Genomic DNA, 8,310 nt, shown 5'->3' on the forward strand with positions numbered 1-8,310 from the left:
GGGCTCAAAGATCAGGAAGCATGGAACAAGGCCATGGTGGGCAGATTGGTTGACTGGGTAGCTACGCAAAGAGACTCAATATGGGTACATTGGGTACAAAGTAATTATCTTAAGGGTCAGGAGTGGATGGAATATAAGCCTAGTACAAACTCCAGCTGGGTATGGAGGAGAATATGCAGGGTCAAGGAGGAAATGAGGGCTGGTTATGTCAATGGGCAGTGGGGTGCTCAACCAGGAGGATTTACACCAGCTGGTTGTTATGCCTGGTTCAAAGGGACTAGGCCACGAGTCCACTGGGTTAAGGCAGTCTGGAATGGGTGGGCATTACCAAAACATCAATTTTTGGGGTGGCTTGTTGCTCATGATGCTTTGAAGACAGCTGCTAGATTAGCCAGGTTTGGGTTGGACATTGAGGATATATGTTATCTGTGTGGTTTAGCCTCTTAAACCATTGAGCATTTGTTCTGTGAATGTCTATACAGTAGAGGAATCATCAGGGAGTTGAATAAAAAAACTACATGGACCTTTCCTATAAGGGATATGCTGAATTGATGCGTGCACAGGACATGAACAGTGCTGCAAAGGGGAGTACAAATTGCAATGATGTTGTGAATATTGTATCAGGTATGGCAGCAGAGAAATAAAGGCAAGACTGAGAATTTGTTGCTACGTCCAGAATGTGTGGCAAGAACTATCTTGGAGGAGATGAGAACACGAGTTCGAGCCCGAGATAGAACAACTATGACAAGTGATGAGAGAGATTGGCTCACTAGAATGCGTCTAATAGAACGATAAGTTTGTTTTATGTGTTTGATCACCATATATAGCCACATGTAATTAATATTTTCATGATTTATATAATTTCTCACATTTCACGAAAAAAAAAAAAACTATATGCATGGTCTAACAAGCCTTGAATTGATTTATGTCTTACAAGTCTTGTTGAAAGGATAAGAGAAACATGCTAGGTTGTCAATCAAGCATTTCATCAAACATGATATGTGCATAAGTTGGAAAACAATAAGCAAGCATTCATCTGATCTCATTAAGCATAAATCTTTCCCATGATTAACTCCTCTAATCCCCCACTAATCCCTAGTCAGGAAACTACTCACTCATTATCATGTTAAACATGTTAACAATGGTGTCAATCATCTTAACAAGTATACACATGTTGAGAGAGTGAAACAATAAACAATAAAAAATAAACAAGTAAAGAGTAAAGGAATTTTACCAATATTAAGATGAATAAATGGAAAACAATGAATAATAGAAGAAAACTTGATTAATTGATGAAGATTTGTCAATTCTCCAATAATAACCCAATAATCTTCAATTACCCAATAATAAGTCCTGAACAATAATTAAGGAAAGATTAATATGTAATTTTTGGAAAGATTAAGTGCTAATCTATTCTAATCTACTCCTAATGAGAGTTTAATATAAACTAAGGAAGCTTAATCTCCTCTAAATACAAGAGGGGTATATATAGTAGTACAAGGATTAGGTTAACTAAGGGCTTAAATGACGACTAAGCCCCTAGAAAGAGAATTAGAGCCTTCCAAGTCCTAGGAGTAGCCCCACGGATCTATGGTAAAGAAAATCTCCCAGCATGAGAATCCGAGCGACCTGGAGTGGGGTCGGGCGTCCCGACGGGCTGCTTTTCCATTTGAGCTCAGATTGAAAAATGGACGTCATTTCCTCATCCGGACACCTATTGGAGTGATTCAAAAACCTAAACCACTTGATTTTTTGACGCTATTTCATCTAGCATATTTTAAGAGCCAAACAAGCAACTCTTGGTTTGGTTCCAAGCAATTTCCTCTTGTAACGGCTCCCTTCCAATCCTTAGGGATCCTTCATAGGTCGTGGGGGATCCTTAGTCATTGCCCAATTACTTTTTTTATTAACTTAGGCCTTTAGTATTAGTCTCCTCTTTGGTTCTTGGACGTTATATGCTATTAATTTAGCTCCGCTTCACTCCATCTAGTCAAGTTAGTGCACTTCTCCTACAAAGGCCACCAAACCTCAAAGAATATGCATAGAAGGAGGCTAAAGACAAGAAAAGACCCTAATACATACTAAGAAGCATAAGAACTAGGCTAGTTAGGGGACTAAATGCGCGTAAATAGGAGTTATATCAAATATCCCCAAACCGAACCTTTGCTCGTCCCAAGTAAAGAGGTGACTAGAACTAGACCTTTATTTAAACTATCCTAATAATAATATAACCGATGTAAGACTATTAGTGGGTCTCACTCCGCCCCTTCAATCACAACAAGACATCCATGAGGTAAGATGCCTTCTTGCAAGGCAAGGTGGGGCTTGCGAAAATGGAGATACATCCAAGCATTACGCACACAAAACAAGTAATGGATGCATCTACAAAAGAATAGCCACTTTCCTTATCTAAGTGTTGGAAATCATTTAAAAGGGAAGAAATTTAAGGGTAAACACTCCATCATAGATATTAGTTCTCTTAGTTACTAAGTCCAAGAGGAGAGAAACAAGTCACCTCCAAGGTGTGTTAAACTAAGTTACCTTTGTCCATAGTTGCTAAATGCTTTTGTCAAGAGCGAAGTCCCTATGGTGTTAGAAAACATTGTAGGATCTCGGAATTCCCCCTCTTGCCTAGACAAGAAGAAGGGTCGTCCCCTCTCCACCATGCAACAAATGTAGGATCATCAATGGAAAAAAGGATCAAGATGGTTTTGAGTTTCACAATGGTAGTTTACTTTTGATTTGTTTTTCCCCCCAATTTCTTGTGGCATTTGTCAAAGAAGGATATTTCTTGCCATTTTTTATGTTTGGCATTTTGATACTTGGCAAATATTTTCAATTTTGCATTCTTTTTGAACATTTTCAAAGTAACTCCATTTTGTAGCAAGGGTACTTTTATGGAAGCATAAGAGTCTATTTTTGCTCCTCTTTTCAATGATGCCATTTTTGCAAACATTTGATTTCGATTTGGTACTTGAACTCAATTTGACATTTTGTGTCCATTCTCTTTTTGTTGACAAAATATGATGATAGAAGTGTAAGAACGGTTGCATGGCTTCAAAGGTCACCTTGGAATAAACGGTAGCCAAGGAGTTATCACAACAAAAGATACTCTTGACTAGGCCTTAGTCTTGAAGGAAATGTAGATTCATATACATGTTAACATACTCTTATATGTCAAAACTAATTTGTCATAAAATTAAAACGGATCTTATGCATGCAAACAATAAAGTAAATAGAGGAGAAATCATGTCCTTACATTGTAGATTTCGGCTATTAGGGCACAAGAGAGATCACCTTTCTCTTCTTGTTCTTGAGCTTTTCCAATGGAAGAACAAAGATCTAAGTATAAGATCTCTCCCCAAGCTTTATACCCAAGGCTTAACACTTAATCTAATTAATATTATAAATACTAGTATAATATTAATCTAGTAGAAAAATGACCCAAAATTATTATATACCCTTAATAATTTCGGCTATGTGGGAGAGAAGAAGAAGAGAGAGTTTTTGTCTCTCTAGAAATCTTATATTTTGATGAGTAAAAAAGAATGAATGAACATCCACTACCTCTTAGTGAATATTAGGCAAAAAAAATGAGAAAAATCTCAAGTGTTTTTCTTCCCAAAAACCGGTGGGAGTGGAGGAAAGGAAAGAGCCAATGCATGAAATTGTTGCTCTTAACAATGTTCATAGGCTTGCATGGCTAGATTACTTTATAATCATTATGCTTTCTTATTTAAAATATAAACACAATTTAAGCCTAATCCCCTCCATTATTTCGGCATTTACATAATATGGAGTCCATATTATTTTTGTCAATTGTCTACATGTTACATGTCACATGTCACATATATTTGTTATGTAATTTCTAATATATTAAAAATTCAACGTATTATCAAAAATACGTCATATACAAAAATTGACTTAGTAATTTCATAATTACTTGTGCCAAAATATTTTTACCATTTATAAATCACAACAGATTGTATTTATAATAATTCATTCAAATCCAATCGTTTCTTTAAACAATAATTTCATCCGAGTAATGATACAATTCGATTACTCAGACCGTATCTCATTTAATCATATTTCAATTTGATACGTAAATTTTACTACCAAAATTGTCCGTCAATTTTTCAAGAAATTTAATTAACTCGTAACATTATACGATTAATTAAATAATCAATTAAGTGTATTGCCCTTTAGGTATGACCTAGGGGGTCAACTGATCACCACCGTCACACGACAGTAATGTCAAACTCTAGTCAGCCAATCATTACCGATATATGTTGACCAGTTGACAGTAACAAAATTACTTCCCAATTGTATTCTTTAAAATGAGATTTAATAATGATATTTAAATCATGTGATCGCACTATTGTTGAGGACACATTTCCCAACAATCTCCCACTTGTCCTCGACAAGTGTGCGTCACCAATTCTCTTGTCCTATTACTATCTCCCACTCAATGCAAGGTGTCTTTCAGGTCGTACTTGCAAGTGATCATATCGAGAGTGGTTTCCTCGATCTGGAGAATAACTGATTGACCGGATTTATCCACTCTGGATACCTTCCGAGCGTGGCCACGCATTTCCAGTTCATTGCTCCTCGAGTGGCCCTGAGATATTGTTATAACCCTGACAAGGGGTGGACAATTCCTATCGCACTCATTCCCTTCGGCTAGCCACAGCCATCATAACCCAAAATATGCCCATTTGACCCCATTTACGAAGGTCGTAGTAACACAAATCAAAGTTAATCTGAAACTGTGCCATCTTAGGCGAATAGTCTCTAGTCAAAAGAATCGACTCATTTAGAATACTATAGTAGCTCTCGCCACGACCAGGCTATATAAATTTGCCAGAACTCTATAAGCGGTCATTAGGCCCGACAAAATGTTCCTAACAGTCTGCCTATGTGATCGACTAGTCATCTCACATGATCGTATGGCACTGAACTTGCCATCAATCGCCTCACACTCTAGTCACTTCGAGACGTCACCTCATATAAGTAACTATGGGCAAAACAATGTCAATCCATGTTCACTTTAACGGGGTTCAATTGTCTCTACAACCCGTTTGGATGTAACAAAGTATAAATTAAGGATAAAAGACAAACGCGATTATGAACATGAACAAAAACAACACTTTTATTTCATTTCAAAATCTAACAAAAATTTGGTACACGTTTAAGTCCCATGGACGCAACATGCCCATCATGCTTAGCCTGCGATAAAGGCTTGGTGAGCGGATCGGCTATGTTGTCATCCGTCCCAACCTTACAAATCGCAATTTCCTTTCTTTCAATGAAATCTCTTATTACATGATACTTTCTAAGTACATGTCTAGATCTATTACTAGACTTTGGCTCCTTAGCTTGGAAGATCGTCCCACTATTATCACAATAGAGAGTGATGGGATCATCGGCGGTAGGTACTACTTTTAGACCTTCCGTGAATTGCTTGATCCACATAGCTTCCTTGGCGGCTTCGATGCTTTGCTATGTACTCAGCCTCCGTTGTTGAATCCGCGATTCTGACTTCCTTGAAGCTTCTCCAGCTTACGGCACCACCATTGAGCATAAACACGAAACCAACTTGTGATTTCATGTCATCTCTATCTGTTTGAAAACTTGAGTCCGTGTATCCATTAACACGCAACTCTGTGTCTCCTCCAAACACAAGGATAGAGTCCTTAGTTCTTCTCAAGTACTTAAGGATGTTCTTGACGACAATCCAGTGACTCTCACCTGGATTTCCTTGATATCTACTCGTCATGCTCAAGGCATACGAGACATCAGGACGTGTGCATATCATGGCATACATGATTGATCCAACAGCGGAAGCGTAAGGGATCAACTTCATGCATTCAACATCATGGGGTTCGGAGGGACATTGAGTCTGGCTCAATATCGTTCCGGTTACCATAGGCACCAAACCCCTTTTGGATTTGTCCATGCTGAATCGTCGAAGAATCTTATCAACATAAGACTCTTGACTTAGTGCCAATATCCTCTTGGGTCTATCTCTATAGATCCGGATACCTAATATGCGTTGTGCCTCTCCTAAATCCTTCATTTGGAAGTGGTTACCTAACCACTTCTTAACAGAAGACAACATTGGAATATCATTTCCAATGAGTAGTATGTCATCGACATACAAGATTAGGAACACAACATTGGTCCCACTGAATTTCATGTATAAACATGGTTCCTCAACATTTCGAGTGAAACCATTTTCTTTTATAACATGATTGAATCGATGATTCCAACTTCTAGATGCTTGCTTAAGACCATAAATGGATCTCTTAAGCTTGCACACTTTGTTAGGATTTTTAGAATCAACAAAACCTTCGGGTTGTATCATGTACACCTCCTCTTCTAAATGCCCATTTAGAAAAGCGGTTTTGACATCCATTTGCCAAATTTCATAATCATGAAATGCGGCGATCGCTAACAAAATCCGTATGGATCTTAGCATGGCTACGGGGGCGAAGGTCTCATCATAATGGAGACCTTGGACTTGGGTAAATCCTTTTGCCACTAGCCTAGCTTTGTAGACATCGTCATGTCCTTCTATGCCATTTTTGACCTTGAATATCCATTTGCATTGGAGGGGTCTTGCCCCTTTAGGCAAATCTACCAAGTCCCAAACTTGGTTTTCAAGCATAGAATCCATTTCGGATTTCATGGCTTCAAGCCATAAGGTGGAATTAGGACTAGAGATTGCGGCCTTGTAGGTGGCGGGCTCGTCACTTTCCATAAGTAACACATCGAGTGTTCCATCTTCTTCGATAAGTCCCACATATCGATCGGGATGGCGAATTACTCGGCCCGTCCTTCTTAGTGGAGGAGGTACAACCGCGTTAGACGACGAAGGAACATCTTCTTGCGTCTCTATCTCGGTTTGTGGCTCTTGAACTTCATCAAGTTCAAAATTTCTCCCACTCTGTCTTTTAGAAATAAATTCTCTTTCTAAGAAGACAGCCTCGCAAGACACAAACACTTTATGATCTTGAGGTTTGTAGAAGTAATACCCTCGAGAGGTCGAGGGATAACCTACAAAGATGCATTTTTCGGATCTTGGGGCTAGCTTGTTGTCGTTCTTAGTTTTGACGTAAGCATCACATCCCCAAATCTTCATATAGGATATATTTGGGATCTTACCCGTCCACATCTCACATGGAGTCTTTTCGGTGGACTTTGTAGGACTATTATTCAAAGATCGAATTGCGGTTTGAATCGCAAAATCCCCAAAACGAGTTCGGTAACTCGGTTTGACTCATCATGGATCGAACCATATCTAGTAAGGTTCGATTTCTCCTTTCGGCAACACCATTAAGTTGAGGTGTTCCGGGTGGAGAAAGTTGTGATATAATACCACGACTTTTCAAGTGTGAATCAAATTCAAGGCTAAGGTATTCACCACCACGATCGGATCGTAGTGCCTTAATCCTTTTGTTCAATTGGTTCTCTACTTCGTTTTGGAATTCCTTGAATTTCTCAAATGCTTCACTCTTATGTTTCATTAAATAGATATACCCATATCTACTTAAGTCATCGGTGAAGGTTATAAAGTAGTCATAATTACCACGAGCGGTGATACTCATTGGTCCGCATACATCGGTGTGTATGAGTCCTAATAGCTCACTAGCTCGTGTCCCTTTACCGCTAAAAGGATTACGAGTCATTTTGCCAAGTAGGCAATATTCGCATGTACCAAATGATTGATAATCAAATGGTGTAATCACATTAGTAGAAATTAATCTTTTGATGCGATTCTCGTTTATGTGACCTAATCGACAATGCCAAATGAACGCTTCACTTGGGTCACTTGTTTTGAGTTTCTTTGATTGAATGTTATAAATATCATTAGTCGGTTTTGAGGTCTCTAAAATGTAAATGCCATTTATGGAAGAAGCTTGGCCAATAACCAAATCATTCCTAGAAATAGAGCAACGATTGTTCTTAATGACAAAACAAAAACCGTCCATGTCTAGCATGGCGATTGAGATAATGTTTTTAGAGAGCGTAGGAACATAAAAACAATTATGCAAATACAACTCAAAACCGTTTGGCAAAGCTAGAACATAAGTTCCTTTGGATTCCGCCGCTACCCGAGCTCCATTTCCAAGTCGAAGATCCACATCTCCTTGCTAAGCTTCTCCACATCTCTTAAACCCCGTAAATGATTACAAAGGTGAGAACCACAACCGGTATCTAGTACCCATGTCGTAGTGGAAGTATAATTTATATCAATAACATAAATTTCTTTAGGAATTGTACCTTTTGGAGTAATGAGTCCTTCCCTTA

The sequence above is a fragment of the Silene latifolia genome, chromosome X (genome assembly GCF_048544455.1).
Source record: "Silene latifolia isolate original U9 population chromosome X, ASM4854445v1, whole genome shotgun sequence".
Lineage (NCBI taxonomy): Eukaryota > Viridiplantae > Streptophyta > Magnoliopsida > Caryophyllales > Caryophyllaceae > Silene > Silene latifolia.